General features: G+C 42.6%; 12 non-coding genes across 12 annotated transcripts; all 12 read left to right on the top strand.

Annotated features, from left to right (window-relative positions):
- Nucleotides 1-1,813: 1,813 nt before the first annotated feature.
- On the top strand, nt 1,814-1,899 carry Trnam-cau. Its single transcript is given in 2 exon segments — nt 1,814-1,850; nt 1,864-1,899. It is a non-coding gene; the product is annotated as a tRNA-Met (tRNA).
- Nucleotides 1,900-2,868: 969 nt separating this feature from the next.
- Trnam-cau lies at nt 2,869-2,954 on the top strand. Its single transcript is given in 2 exon segments — nt 2,869-2,905; nt 2,919-2,954. It is a non-coding gene; the product is annotated as a tRNA-Met (tRNA).
- Nucleotides 2,955-3,749: 795 nt separating this feature from the next.
- On the top strand, nt 3,750-3,835 carry Trnam-cau. Its single transcript is given in 2 exon segments — nt 3,750-3,786; nt 3,800-3,835. It is a non-coding gene; the product is annotated as a tRNA-Met (tRNA).
- A 793-nt stretch (nt 3,836-4,628) lies between these two features.
- Nucleotides 4,629-4,714, top strand: Trnam-cau. Its single transcript is given in 2 exon segments — nt 4,629-4,665; nt 4,679-4,714. It is a non-coding gene; the product is annotated as a tRNA-Met (tRNA).
- A 969-nt stretch (nt 4,715-5,683) lies between these two features.
- On the top strand, nt 5,684-5,769 carry Trnam-cau. Its single transcript is given in 2 exon segments — nt 5,684-5,720; nt 5,734-5,769. It is a non-coding gene; the product is annotated as a tRNA-Met (tRNA).
- Nucleotides 5,770-6,564: 795 nt separating this feature from the next.
- Nucleotides 6,565-6,650, top strand: Trnam-cau. The gene is given in 2 exon segments: nt 6,565-6,601; nt 6,615-6,650. It is a non-coding gene; the product is annotated as a tRNA-Met (tRNA).
- Nucleotides 6,651-7,618: 968 nt separating this feature from the next.
- Trnam-cau lies at nt 7,619-7,704 on the top strand. Its single transcript is given in 2 exon segments — nt 7,619-7,655; nt 7,669-7,704. It is a non-coding gene; the product is annotated as a tRNA-Met (tRNA).
- Nucleotides 7,705-8,321: 617 nt separating this feature from the next.
- On the top strand, nt 8,322-8,407 carry Trnam-cau. The gene is given in 2 exon segments: nt 8,322-8,358; nt 8,372-8,407. It is a non-coding gene; the product is annotated as a tRNA-Met (tRNA).
- Nucleotides 8,408-8,671: 264 nt separating this feature from the next.
- Trnam-cau lies at nt 8,672-8,757 on the top strand. The gene is given in 2 exon segments: nt 8,672-8,708; nt 8,722-8,757. It is a non-coding gene; the product is annotated as a tRNA-Met (tRNA).
- Nucleotides 8,758-9,196: 439 nt separating this feature from the next.
- Nucleotides 9,197-9,282, top strand: Trnam-cau. Its single transcript is given in 2 exon segments — nt 9,197-9,233; nt 9,247-9,282. It is a non-coding gene; the product is annotated as a tRNA-Met (tRNA).
- Nucleotides 9,283-10,949: 1,667 nt separating this feature from the next.
- Nucleotides 10,950-11,035, top strand: Trnam-cau. The gene is given in 2 exon segments: nt 10,950-10,986; nt 11,000-11,035. It is a non-coding gene; the product is annotated as a tRNA-Met (tRNA).
- Nucleotides 11,036-13,758: 2,723 nt separating this feature from the next.
- Trnam-cau lies at nt 13,759-13,844 on the top strand. Its single transcript is given in 2 exon segments — nt 13,759-13,795; nt 13,809-13,844. It is a non-coding gene; the product is annotated as a tRNA-Met (tRNA).
- Nucleotides 13,845-15,155: the final 1,311 nt, after the last annotated feature.

The following is a 15,155-nucleotide window of genomic DNA, read 5'->3' as shown; positions in this document are numbered from 1 at the left end:
ACACAGTTCTCATGTTGGCCTCGTTAGCACAGTAGGCGGCGCGTCAGTATCATAATCGAATGTAGAAATCTGAATGTCGTGAGTTCGATCCTCACACGGGGCATAATTTTTCATTTGAAAACGAAAGACTTTATGACCGGTTTGACGAAAGCACCACAAACACGCATAGAAAAGTCACATTTCCCATGTAGGCGTCGTTAGCGCAATAGGCAGCGCGTCAGTCTCATAATCAAATCTAGAAATCTGAAGGTCGTGAGTTCGATCCTCACACGTGGCACATTTTTTTTTCTTTTGAAAACGAATGACTCTATGAGCGGTTTGACGAAAACACAACAAACACGCATAGAGAAGACACATTTCTCATGTTGGCCTCGTTAGCGCAGTAGGCGGCGCGTCAGTATCATAATCGAATGTAGAAATCTGAATGTCGTGAGTTCGATCCTCACACGGGGCATAATTTTTCTTTTGAAAACGAAAGACTCTATGACCGGTTTGACGAAAGCACCACAAACACGCATAGAAAAGTCACATTTCCCATGTAGGCGTCGTTAGCGCAATAGGCAGCGCGTCAGTCTCATAATCAAATCTAGAAATCTGAAGGTCGTGAGTTCGATCCTCACACGTGGCACATTTTTTTTTCTTTTGAAAACGAATGACTCTATGAGCGGTTTGACAAAAAACACAACAAACACGCATAGAGAAGACACTTTTCTCATGTTGGCCTCGTTAGCGCAGTAGGCAGACACTTTTCTCATGTTGGCCTCGTTAGCGCAGTAGGCAGCGCGTTAGTATCATAATCGAATGTAGAAATCTGAATGTCGTGAGTTCGATCCTCACACGGGGCATAATTTTTCTTTTGAAAACGAAAGACTCTATGACCGGTTTGACGAAAGCACCACAAACACGCATAGAAAAGGCACATTTCCCATGTAGGCGTCGTTAGCGCAATAGGCAGCGCGTCAGTCTCATAATCAAATCTAGAAATCTGAAGGTCGTGAGTTCGATCCTCACACGTGGCACATTTTTTTTTCTTTTGAAAACGAATGACTCTATGAGCGGTTTGACAAAAAACACAACAAACACGCATAGAGAAGACACTTTTCTCATGTTGGCCTTGTTAGCGCAGTAGGCAGCGCGTCAGTATCATAATCGAATGTAGAAATCTGAATGTCGTGAGTTCGATCCTCAGACGGGGCATATTTTTTTCTTTTGAAAACGAATGACTCTATGACCGGTTTGACGAAAACACCACAAACACGCATAGAGAAGACACTTTTCTCATGTTGGCCTCGTTAGCGCAGTAGGCAGCGCGTCAGTATCATAATCGAATGTAGAAATCTGAATGTCGTGAGTTCGATCCTCACACGGGGCATAATTTTTCTTTTGAAAACGAAAGACTCTATGACCGGTTTGACGAAAGCACCACAAACACGCATAGAAAAGGCACATTTCCCATGTAGGCGTCGTTAGCGCAATAGGCAGCGCGTAAGTCTCATAATCAAATCTAGAAATATGAAGGTCGTGAGTTCGATCCTCACACGTGGCACATTTTTTTTTCTTTTGAAAACGAATGACTCTATGAGCGGTTTGACAAAAAACACAACAAACACGCATAGAGAAGACACTTTTCTCATGTTGGCCTCGTTAGCGCAGTAGGCAGCGCGTCAGTATCATAATCGAATGTAGAAATCTGAATGTCGTGAGTTCGATCCTCAGACGGGGCATATTTTTTTCTTTTGAAAACGAATGACTCTATGACCGGTTTGACGAAAACACCACAAACACGCATAGAGAAGACACATTTCTCATGTTAGCCTCGTTAGCGCAGTAGGCAGCGCGTCAGTCTCATAATCAAATGTAGAAATCTGAAGGTCGTGAGTTCGATCCTCACACGGGACATATTTTTTTCTTTTCAAAACGAATGACTCTATGACCGGTTTGACGAAAACACCACAAACACACATAGAGAAGACACATTTCTCATGTTGGCCTCATTAGCGCAGTAGGCGGCGCGTCAATATCATAATCGAATGTAGAAATCTGAAGGTCGTGAGTTCGATCCTCACACAGGGCATATTTTTTTTCTTTTGAAAACGAATGACTCTATGAGCGGTTTGACGAAAACACCACAAACACGCATAGAAAAGACGCATTTCTCATGTTGGACTCGTTAGCGCAGTAGGCAGCGCGTCAGTCTCATAATCAAATGTAGAAATCTGAAGGTCGTGAGTTCAATCCTCACACGTGGCATATTTTTTTCTTTTGAAAACGAATGACTATATGACCGGTTTGACAAAAAAACACCACAAACACGCATAGAGAAGACACTTTTCTCATGTTGGCCTCGTTTGCGCAGTAGGCAGCGCGTCAGTCTCATAATCGAATGTAGAAATCTGAATGTCGTGAGTTCGATCCTCACACGGGGCATAATTTTTCTTTTGAAAACGAAAGACTCTATGACCGGTTTGACGAAAGCACCACAAACACGCATAGAAAAGGCACATTTCCCATGTAGGCGTCGTTAGCGCAATAGGCAGCGCGTAAGTCTCATAATCAAATCTAGAAATATGAAGGTCGTGAGTTCGATCCTCACACGTGGCACATTTTTTTTTCTTTTGAAAACGAATGACTCTATGAGCGGTTTGACAAAAAACACAACAAACACGCATAGAGAAGACACTTTTCTCATGTTGGCCTCGTTAGCGCAGTAGGCAGCGCGTCAGTATCATAATCGAATGTAGAAATCTGAATGTCGTGAGTTCGATCCTCAGACGGGGCATATTTTTTTCTTTTGAAAACGAATGACTCTATGACCGGTTTGACGAAAACACCACAAACACGCATAGAGAAGACACATTTCTCATGTTAGCCTCGTTAGCGCAGTAGGCAGCGCGTCAGTCTCATAATCAAATGTAGAAATCTGAAGGTCGTGAGTTCGATCCTCACACGGGACATATTTTTTTTTCTTTTGAAAACGAATGACTCTATGAGCGGTTTGACAAAAAACACAACAAACACGCATAGAGAAGACACTTTTCTCATGTTGGCCTCGTTAGCGCAGTAGGCAGCGCGTCAGTATCATAATCGAATGTAGAAATCTGAATGTCGTGAGTTCGATCCTCAGACGGGGCATATTTTTTTCTTTTGAAAACGAATGACTCTATGACCGGTTTGACGAAAACACCACAAACACGCATAGAGAAGACACATTTCTCATGTTAGCCTCGTTAGCGCAGTAGGCAGCGCGTCAGTCTCATAATCAAATGTAGAAATCTGAAGGTCGTGAGTTCGATCCTCACACAGGGCATATTTTTTTTCTTTTGAAAACGAATGACTCTATGAGCGGTTTGACGAAAACACCACAAACACGCATAGAAAAGACGCATTTCTCATGTTGGACTCGTTAGCGCAGTAGGCAGCGCGTCAGTCTCATAATCAAATGTAGAAATCTGAAGGTCGTGAGTTCAATCCTCACACGTGGCATATTTTTTTCTTTTGAAAACGAATGACTATATGACCGGTTTGACAAAAAAACACCACAAACACGCATAGAGAAGACACTTTTCTCATGTTGGCCTCGTTTGCGCAGTAGGCAGCGCGTCAGTCTCATAATCGAATGTAGAAATCTGAAGGTCTTGAGTTCGATCCTCACACGGGGCATATTTTTCTCTTTTGAAAACGAATGACTCTATGAGCGTTTTGACGAAAACACCACAAACACGCATAGAAATGACGCATTTCTCATGTTGGCCTCGTTAGCGCAGTAGGCAGCGCGTCAGTCTCATAATCAAATGTAGAAATCTGAAGGTCGTGAGTTCGATCCTCACACGGGGCATATTTTTTTCTTTTGAAAACGAATGACTTTATGACTGGTTTGACGAAAACACCACAAACACGCATAGAAAAGACGCATTTCTCATGTTGGCCTCGTTAGCGCAGTAGGCAGCGCGTCAGTATCATAATCGAATGTAGAAATCTGAATGTCGTGAGTTTGATCCTCACACGGGGCATAATTTTTCTTTTGAAAACGAAAGACTCTATGACCGGTTTGACGAAAGCACCACAAACACGCATAGAAAAGTCACATTTCCCATGTAGGCGTCGTTAGCGCAATAGGCAGCGCGTCAGTCTCATAATCAAATGTAGAAATCTTAAGGTCGTGAGTTCGATCCTCACACGTGGCACATTTTTTTTTCTTTTGAAAACGAATGACTCTATGAGCGGTTTGACAAAAAACACAACAAACACGCATAGAGAAGACACTTTTCTCATGTTGGCCTCGTTAGCGCAGTAGGCAGCGCGTCATTATCATAATCGAATGTAGAAATCTGAATGTCGTGAGTTCGATCCTCACACGGGGCATAATTTTTCTTTTGAAAACGAAAGACTCTATGACCGGTTTGACGAAAGCACCACAAACACGCATAGAAAAGGCACATTTCCCATGTAGGCGTCGTTAGCGCAATAGGCAGCGCGTCAGTCTCATAATCAAATCTAGAAATATGAAGGTCGTGAGTTCGATCCTCACACGTGGCACATTTTTTTTTCTTTTGAAAACGAATGACTCTATGAGCGGTTTGACAAAAAACACCACAAACACGCATAGAGAAGACACATTTCTCATGTTAGCCTCGTTAGCGCAGTAGGCAGCGCGTCAGTCTCATAATCAAATGTAGAAATCTGAAGGTCGTGAGTTCGATCCTCACACGGGACATATTTTTTTCTTTTCAAAACGAATGACTCTATGACCGGTTTGACGAAAACACCACAAACACACATAGAGAAGACACATTTCTCATGTTGGCCTCATTAGCGCAGTAGGCGGCGCGTCAATATCATAATCGAATGTAGAAATCTGAAGGTCGTGAGTTCGATCCTCACACAGGGCATATTTTTTTTCTTTTGAAAACGAATGACTCTATGAGCGGTTTGACGAAAACACCACAAACACGCATAGAAAAGACGCATTTCTCATGTTGGACTCGTTAGCGCAGTAGGCAGCGCGTCAGTCTCATAATCAAATGTAGAAATCTGAAGGTCGTGAGTTCAATCCTCACACGTGGCATATTTTTTTCTTTTGAAAACGAATGACTATATGACCGGTTTGACAAAAAAACACCACAAACACGCATAGAGAAGACACTTTTCTCATGTTGGCCTCGTTTGCGCAGTAGGCAGCGCGTCAGTCTCATAATCGAATGTAGAAATCTGAATGTCGTGAGTTCGATCCTCACACGGGGCATAATTTTTCTTTTGAAAACGAAAGACTCTATGACCGGTTTGACGAAAGCACCACAAACACGCATAGAAAAGGCACATTTCCCATGTAGGCGTCGTTAGCGCAATAGGCAGCGCGTAAGTCTCATAATCAAATCTAGAAATATGAAGGTCGTGAGTTCGATCCTCACACGTGGCACATTTTTTTTTCTTTTGAAAACGAATGACTCTATGAGCGGTTTGACAAAAAACACAACAAACACGCATAGAGAAGACACTTTTCTCATGTTGGCCTCGTTAGCGCAGTAGGCAGCGCGTCAGTATCATAATCGAATGTAGAAATCTGAATGTCGTGAGTTCGATCCTCAGACGGGGCATATTTTTTTCTTTTGAAAACGAATGACTCTATGACCGGTTTGACGAAAACACCACAAACACGCATAGAGAAGACACATTTCTCATGTTAGCCTCGTTAGCGCAGTAGGCAGCGCGTCAGTCTCATAATCAAATGTAGAAATCTGAAGGTCGTGAGTTCGATCCTCACACGGGACATATTTTTTTTTCTTTTGAAAACGAATGACTCTATGAGCGGTTTGACAAAAAACACAACAAACACGCATAGAGAAGACACTTTTCTCATGTTGGCCTCGTTAGCGCAGTAGGCAGCGCGTCAGTATCATAATCGAATGTAGAAATCTGAATGTCGTGAGTTCGATCCTCAGACGGGGCATATTTTTTTCTTTTGAAAACGAATGACTCTATGACCGGTTTGACGAAAACACCACAAACACGCATAGAGAAGACACATTTCTCATGTTAGCCTCGTTAGCGCAGTAGGCAGCGCGTCAGTCTCATAATCAAATGTAGAAATCTGAAGGTCGTGAGTTCGATCCTCACACAGGGCATATTTTTTTTCTTTTGAAAACGAATGACTCTATGAGCGGTTTGACGAAAACACCACAAACACGCATAGAAAAGACGCATTTCTCATGTTGGACTCGTTAGCGCAGTAGGCAGCGCGTCAGTCTCATAATCAAATGTAGAAATCTGAAGGTCGTGAGTTCAATCCTCACACGTGGCATATTTTTTTCTTTTGAAAACGAATGACTATATGACCGGTTTGACAAAAAAACACCACAAACACGCATAGAGAAGACACTTTTCTCATGTTGGCCTCGTTTGCGCAGTAGGCAGCGCGTCAGTCTCATAATCGAATGTAGAAATCTGAAGGTCTTGAGTTCGATCCTCACACGGGGCATATTTTTCTCTTTTGAAAACGAATGACTCTATGAGCGTTTTGACGAAAACACCACAAACACGCATAGAAATGACGCATTTCTCATGTTGGCCTCGTTAGCGCAGTAGGCAGCGCGTCAGTCTCATAATCAAATGTAGAAATCTGAAGGTCGTGAGTTCGATCCTCACACGGGGCATATTTTTTTCTTTTGAAAACGAATGACTTTATGACTGGTTTGACGAAAACACCACAAACACGCATAGAAAAGACGCATTTCTCATGTTGGCCTCGTTAGCGCAGTAGGCAGCGCGTCAGTATCATAATCGAATGTAGAAATCTGAATGTCGTGAGTTTGATCCTCACACGGGGCATAATTTTTCTTTTGAAAACGAAAGACTCTATGACCGGTTTGACGAAAGCACCACAAACACGCATAGAAAAGTCACATTTCCCATGTAGGCGTCGTTAGCGCAATAGGCAGCGCGTCAGTCTCATAATCAAATGTAGAAATCTGAAGGTCGTGAGTTCGATCCTCACACGTGGCACATTTTTTTTTCTTTTGAAAACGAATGACTCTATGAGCGGTTTGACAAAAAACACAACAAACACGCATAGAGAAGACACTTTTCTCATGTTGGCCTCGTTAGCGCAGTAGGCAGCGCGTCATTATCATAATCGAATGTAGAAATCTGAATGTCGTGAGTTCGATCCTCACACGGGGCATAATTTTTCTTTTGAAAACGAAAGACTCTATGACCGGTTTGACGAAAGCACCACAAACACGCATAGAAAAGGCACATTTCCCATGTAGGCGTCGTTAGCGCAATAGGCAGCGCGTCAGTCTCATAATCAAATCTAGAAATATGAAGGTCGTGAGTTCGATCCTCACACGTGGCACATTTTTTTTTCTTTTGAAAACGAATGACTCTATGAGCGGTTTGACAAAAAACACAACAAACACGCATAGAGAAGACACTTTTCTCATGTTGGCCTCGTTAGCGCAGTAGGCAGCGCGTCAGTATCATAATCGAATGTAGAAATCTGAATGTCGTGAGTTCGATCCTCAGACGGGGCATATTTTTTTCTTTTGAAAACGAATGACTCTATGACCGGTTTGACGAAAACACCACAAACACGCATAGAGAAGACACATTTCTCATGTTAGCCTCGTTAGCGCAGTAGGCAGCGCGTCAGTCTCATAATCAAATGTAGAAATCTGAAGGTCGTGAGTTCGATCCTCACACGGGACATATTTTTTTCTTTTCAAAACGAATGACTCTATGACCGGTTTGACGAAAACACCACAAACACACATAGAGAAGACACATTTCTCATGTTGGCCTCATTAGCGCAGTAGGCGGCGCGTCAATATCATAATCGAATGTAGAAATCTGAAGGTCGTGAGTTCGATCCTCACACAGGGCATATTTTTTTTCTTTTGAAAACGAATGACTCTATGAGCGGTTTGACGAAAACACCACAAACACGCATAGAAAAGACGCATTTCTCATGTTGGACTCGTTAGCGCAGTAGGCAGCGCGTCAGTCTCATAATCAAATGTAGAAATCTGAAGGTCGTGAGTTCAATCCTCACACGTGGCATATTTTTTTCTTTTGAAAACGAATGACTCTATGACCGGTTTGACAAAAAAACACCACAAACACGCATAGAGAAGACACTTTTCTTATGTTGGCCTCGTTTGCGCAGTAGGCAGCGCGTCAGTCTCATAATCGAATGTAGAAATCTGAAGGTCTTGAGTTCGATCCTCACACGGGGCATATTTTTCTCTTTTGAAAACGAATGACTCTATGAGCGTTTTGACGAAAACACCACAAACACGCATAGAAATGACGCATTTCTCATGTTGGCCTCGTTAGCGCAGTAGGCAGCGCGTCAGTCTCATAATCAAATGTAGAAATCTGAAGGTCGTGAGTTCGATCCTCACACGGGGCATATTTTTTTCTTTTGAAAACGAATGACTTTATGACTGGTTTGACGAAAACACCACAAACACGCATAGAAAAGACGCATTTCTCATGTTGGCCTCGTTAGCGCAGTAGGCAGCGCGTCAGTATCATAATCAAATGTAGAAATCTGAAGGTCATGAGTTCGATCCTCACACGGGGCATATTTTTTTCTTTTGAAAACGAATGACTTTATGACTGGTTTGACGAAAACACCACAAACACGCATAGAGAAGACACTTTTCTCATGTTGGCCTCGTTAGCGCAGTAGGCAGCGCGTCAGTCTCATAATCAAATGTAGAAATCTGAAGGTCGTGAGTTCGATCCTCACACGGGGCATATTTTTTTCTTTTGAAAACGAATGACTTTATGACTGGTTTGACGAAAACACCACAAACACGCATAGAAAAGACGCATTTCTCATGTTGGCCTCGTTAGCGCAGTAGGCAGCGCGTCAGTATCATAATCAAATGTAGAAATCTGAAGGTCATGAGTTCGATCCTCACACGGGGCATATTTTTTTCTTTTGAAAACGAATGACTTTATGACTGGTTTGACGAAAACACCACAAACACGCATAGAGAAGACAATTTTCTCATGTTGGCCTCGTTTGCGCAGTAGGCAGCGCGTCAGTCTCATAATCGAATGTAGAAATCTGAAGGTCTTGAGTTCGATCCTCACACGGGGCATATTTTTCTCTTTTGAAAACGAATGACTCTATGAGCGTTTTGACGAAAACACCACAAACACGCAAAGAAATGACGCATTTCTCATGTTGGCCTCGTTAGCGCAGTAGGCAGCGCGTCAGTCTCATAATCAAATGTAGAAATCTGAAGGTCGTGAGTTCGATCCTCACACGGGGCATATTTGTTTCTTTTGAAAACGAATGACTTTATGACTGGTTTGACGAAAACACCACAAACACGCATAGAAAAGACGCATTTCTCATGTTGGCCTCGTTAGCGCAGTAGGCAGCGCGTCAGTCTCATAATCAAATGTAGAAATCTGAAGGTCATGAGTTCGATCCTCACACGGGGCATATTTTTTTCTTTTGAAAACGAATGACTCTATGAGCGGTTTGACGAAAACACCACAAACACGCATAGAGAAGACACATTTCTCATGTTGGCCTCGTTAGCGCAGTAGGCGGCGCGTCAGTATCATAATCGAATGTAGAAATCTGAATGTCGTGAGTTCGATCCTCAGACGGGGCATATTTTTTTCTTTGGAAAACGAATGACTCTATGACCGGTTTGACAAAAATTACCACAAACACGCATAGAGAAGACGCATTTCTCATGTTAGCCTCGTTAGCGCAGTAGGCAGCGCGTCAGTCTCATAATCAAATGTAGAAATCTGAAGGTAGTGAGTTCGATCCTCACACGGGGCATATTTTTTTCTTTTGAAAACGAATGACTCTATGACCGGTTTGACGAAAATACCACAAACACGCATAGAGAAGACACATTTCTCATGTTGGCCTCGTTAGCGCAGTAGGCGGCGCGTCAGTATCATAATCTAATGTAGAAATCTGAATGTCGTGAGTTCGATCCTCACACGGGGCATATTTCTTTCTTTTGAAAACGAAAGACTCTATGACCGGTTTGACGAAAACACCACAAACACGCATAGAAAAGGTACATTTCCCATGTAGGCGTCGTTAGCGCAATAGGCAGCGCGTCAGTCTCATAATCAAATGTAGAAATCTGAAGGTCGTGAGATCGATCCTCACACGAGGCATATTTTTTTCTTTTGAAAACGAAAGACTCTATGACCGGTTTGACGAAAACACCACAAACACGCATAGAGAAGACACATTTCTCATGTTAGCCTCGTTAGCGCAGTAGGCAGCGCGTCAGTATCATAATCAAATGTAGAAATCTGAAGGTCGTGAGTTCGATCCTCACACTGGACATATTTTTTTCTTTTCAAAACGAATGACTCTATGACCGGTTTGACAAAAAAACACCACAAACACGCATAGAGAAGACACTTTTCTCATGTTGGCCTTGTTTGCGCAGTAGGCAGCGCGTCAGTCTCATAATCGAATGTAGAAATCTGAAGGTCTTGAGTTCGATCCTCACACGGGGCATATTTTTCTCTTTTGAAAACGAATGACTCTATGAGCGTTTTGACGAAAACACCACAAACACGCATAGAAATGACGCATTTCTCATGTTGGCCTCGTTAGCGCAGTAGGCAGCGCGTCAGTCTCATAATCAAATGTAGAAATCTGAAGGTCATGAGTTCGATCCTCACACGGGGCATATTTTTTTCTTTTGAAAACGAATGACTTGATGACTGGTTTGACGAAAACACCACAAACACGCATAGAAAAGACGCATTTCTCATGTTGGCCTCGTTAGCGCAGTAGGCAGCGCGTCAGTATCATAATCAAATGTAGAAATCTGAAGGTCATGAGTTCGATCCTCACACGGGGCATATTTTTTTCTTTTGAAAACGAATGACTTTATGACTGGTTTGACGAAAACAGCACAAACACGCATAGAGAAGACACTTTTCTCATGTTGGCCTCGTTAGCGCAGTAGGCAGCGCGTCAGTCTCATAATCAAATGTAGAAATCTGAAGGTCGTGAGTTCGATCCTCACACGGGGCATATTTTTTTCTTTTGAAAACGAATGACTTTATGACTGGTTTGACGAAAACACCACAAACACGCATAGAAAAGACGCATTTCTCATGTTGGCCTCGTTAGCGCAGTAGGCAGCGCGTCAGTATCATAATCAAATGTAGAAATCTGAAGGTCATGAGTTCGATCCTCACACGGGGCATATTTTTTTCTTTTGAAAACGAATGACTTTATGACTGGTTTGACGAAAACACCACAAACACGCATAGAGAAGACACTTTTCTCATGTTGGCCGCGTTAGCGCAGTAGGCAGCGCGTCAGTCTCATAATCGAATGTAGAAATCTGAAGGTCGTGAGTTCGATCCTCACACGGGGCATATTTTTTTCTTTTGAAAACGAATGACTTTATGACTGGTTTGACGAAAACACCACAAACACGCATAGAAAAGACGCATTTCTCATGTTGGCCTCGTTAGCGCAGTAGGCAGCGCGTCAGTATCATAATCGAATGTAGAAATCTGAATGTCGTGAGTTCGATCCTCACACGGGGCATAATTTTTCTTTTGAAAACGAAAGACTCTATGACCGGTTTGACGAAAGCACCACAAACACGCATAGAAAAGTCACATTTCCCATGTAGGCGTCGTTAGCGCAATAGGCAGCGCGTCAGTCTCATAATCAAATCTAGAAATCTGAAGGTCGTGAGTTCGATCCTCACACGTGGCACATTTTTTTTTCTTTTGAAAACGAATGACTCTATGAGCGGTTTGACAAAAAACACAACAAACACGCATAGAGAAGACACTTTTCTCATGTTGGCCTCGTTAGCGCAGTAGGCAGCGCGTCATTATCATAATCGAATGTAGAAATCTGAATGTCGTGAGTTCGATCCTCACACGGGGCATAATTTTTCTTTTGAAAACGAAAGACTCTATGACCGGTTTGACGAAAGCACCACAAACACGCATAGAAAAGGCACATTTCCCATGTAGGCGTCGTTAGCGCAATAGGCAGCGCGTCAGTCTCATAATCAAATCTAGAAATATGAAGGTCGTGAGTTCGATCCTCACACGTGGCACATTTTTTTTTCTTTTGAAAACGAATGACTCTATGAGCGGTTTGACAAAAAACACAACAAACACGCATAGAGAAGACACTTTTCTCATGTTGGCCTCGTTAGCGCAGTAGGCAGCGCGTCAGTATCATAATCGAATGTAGAAATCTGAATGTCGTGAGTTCGATCCTCACACGGGGCATAATTTTTCTTTTGAAAACGAAAGACTCTATGACCGGTTTGACGAAAGCACCACAAACACGCATAGAAAAGTCACATTTCCCATGTAGGCGTCGTTAGCGCAATAGGCAGCGCGTCAGTCTCATAATCAAATCTAGAAATCTGAAGGTCGTGAGTTCGATCCTCACACGTGGCACATTTTTTTTTCTTTTGAAAACGAATGACTCTATGACTGGTTTGACGAAAACACCACAAACACGCATAGAAAAGACGCATTTCTCATGTTGGCCTCGTTAGCGCAGTAGGCAGCGCGTCAGTATCATAATCAAATGTAGAAATCTGAAGGTCATGAGTTCGATCCTCACACGGGGCATATTATTTTCTTTTGAAAACGAATGACTTTATGACTGGTTTGACGAAAACACCACAAACACGCATAGAGAAGACACTTTTCTCATGTTGGCCTCGTTAGCGCAGTAGGCAGCGCGTCAGTCTCATAATCAAATGTAGAAATCTGAAGGTCGTGAGTTCGATCCTCACAATGGGCATATTTTTTTCTTTTGAAAACGAATGACTTTATGACTGGTTTGACGAAAACACCACAAACACGCATAGAAAAGACGCATTTCTCATGTTGGCCTCGTTAGCGCAGTAGGCAGCGCGTCAGTATCATAATCGAATGTAGAAATCTGAATGTCGTGAGTTCGATCCTCACACGGGGCATAATTTTTCTTTTGAAAACGAAAGACTCTATGACCGGTTTGACGAAAGCACCACAAACACGCATAGAAAAGTCACATTTCCCATGTAGGCGTCGTTAGCGCAATAGGCAGCGCGTCAGTCTCATAATCAAATCTAGAAATCTGAAGGTCGTGAGTTCGATCCTCACACGTGGCACATTTTTTTTTCTTTTGAAAACGAATGACTCTATGAGCGGTTTGACAAAAAACACAACAAACACGCATAGAGAAGACACTTTTCTCATGTTGGCCTCGTTAGCGCAGTAGGCAGCGCGTCATTATCATAATCGAATGTAGAAATCTGAATGTCGTGAGTTCGATCCTCACACGGGGCATAATTTTTCTTTTGAAAACGAAAGACTCTATGACCGGTTTGACGAAAGCACCACAAACACGCATAGAAAAGGCACATTTCCCATGTAGGCGTCGTTAGCGCAATAGGCAGCGCGTCAGTCTCATAATCAAATCTAGAAATATGAAGGTCGTGAGTTCGATCCTCACACGTGGCACATTTTTTTTTCTTTTGAAAACGAATGACTCTATGAGCGGTTTGACAAAAAACACAACAAACACGCATAGAGAAGACACTTTTCTCATGTTGGCCTCGTTAGCGCAGTAGGCAGCGCGTCAGTATCATAATCGAATGTAGAAATCTGAATGTCGTGAGTTCGATCCTCAGACGGGGCATATTTTTTTCTTTTGAAAACGAATGACTCTATGACCGGTTTGACGAAAACACCACAAACACGCATAGAGAAGACACATTTCTCATGTTAGCCTCGTTAGCGCAGTAGGCAGCGCGTCAGTCTCATAATCAAATGTAGAAATCTGAAGGTCGTGAGTTCGATCCTCACACGGGACATATTTTTTTCTTTTCAAAACGAATGACTCTATGACCGGTTTGACGAAAACACCACAAACACACATAGAGAAGACACATTTCTCATGTTGGCCTCATTAGCGCAGTAGGCGGCGCGTCAATATCATAATCGAATGTAGAAATCTTAAGGTCGTGAGTTCGATCCTCACACAGGGCATATTTTTTTTCTTTTGAAAACGAATGACTCTATGAGCGGTTTGACGAAAACACCACAAACACGCATAGAAAAGACGCATTTCTCATGTTGGACTCGTTAGCGCAGTAGGCAGCGCGTCAGTCTCATAATCAAATGTAGAAATCTGAAGGTCGTGAGTTCGATCCTCACACGGGGCATATTTTTTTCTTTTGAAAACGAATGACTTTATGACTGGTTTGACGAAAACACCACAAACACGCATAGAAAAGACGCATTTCTCATGTTGGCCTCGTTAGCGCAGTAGGCAGCGCGTCAGTATCATAATCAAATGTAGAAATCTGAAGGTCATGAGTTCGATCCTCACACGGGGCAAATTTTTTTCTTTTGAAAACGAATGACTTTATGACTGGTTTGACGAAAACACCACAAACACGCATAGAAAAGTCACATTTCTCATGTTGGCCTCGTTAGCGCAATAGGCAGCGCGTCAGTCTCATAATCAAATCTAGAAATCTGAAGGTCGTGAGTTCGATCCTCACACGTGGCACATTTTTTTTTCTTTTGAAAACGAATGACTCTATGAGCGGTTTGACAAAAAACACAACAAACACGCATAGAGAAGACACTTTTCTCATGTTGGCCTCGTTAGCGCAGTAGGCAGCGCGTCATTATCATAATCGAATGTAGAAATCTGAATGTCGTGAGTTCGATCCTCACACGGGGCATAATTTTTCTTTTGAAAACGAAAGACTCTATGACCGGTTTGACGAAAGCACCACAAACACGCATAGAAAAGGCACATTTCCCATGTAGGCGTCGTTAGCGCAATAGGCAGCGCGTCAGTCTAATAATCAAATCTAGAAATATGAAGGTCGTGAGTTCGATCCTCACACGTGGCACATTTTTTTTTCTTTTGAAAACGAATGACTCTATGAGCGGTTTGACAAAAAACACAACAAACACGCATAGAGAAGACACTTTTCTCATGTTGGCCTCGTTAGCGCAGTAGGCAGCGCGTCAGTATCATAATCGAATGTAGAAATCTGAATGTCGTGAGTTCGATCCTCAGACGGGGCATATTTTTTTCTTTTGAAAACGAATGACTCTATGACCGGTTTGACGAAAACACCACAAACACGCATAGAGAAGACACATTT

Source organism: Nematostella vectensis, chromosome 9 (genome assembly GCF_932526225.1).
Source record: "Nematostella vectensis chromosome 9, jaNemVect1.1, whole genome shotgun sequence".
Classification (NCBI taxonomy): domain Eukaryota; kingdom Metazoa; phylum Cnidaria; class Anthozoa; order Actiniaria; family Edwardsiidae; genus Nematostella; species Nematostella vectensis.
The sequence above is the reverse complement of the archived record's forward strand: the minus strand, read 5'-3'. Positions and strand labels throughout refer to the sequence as shown.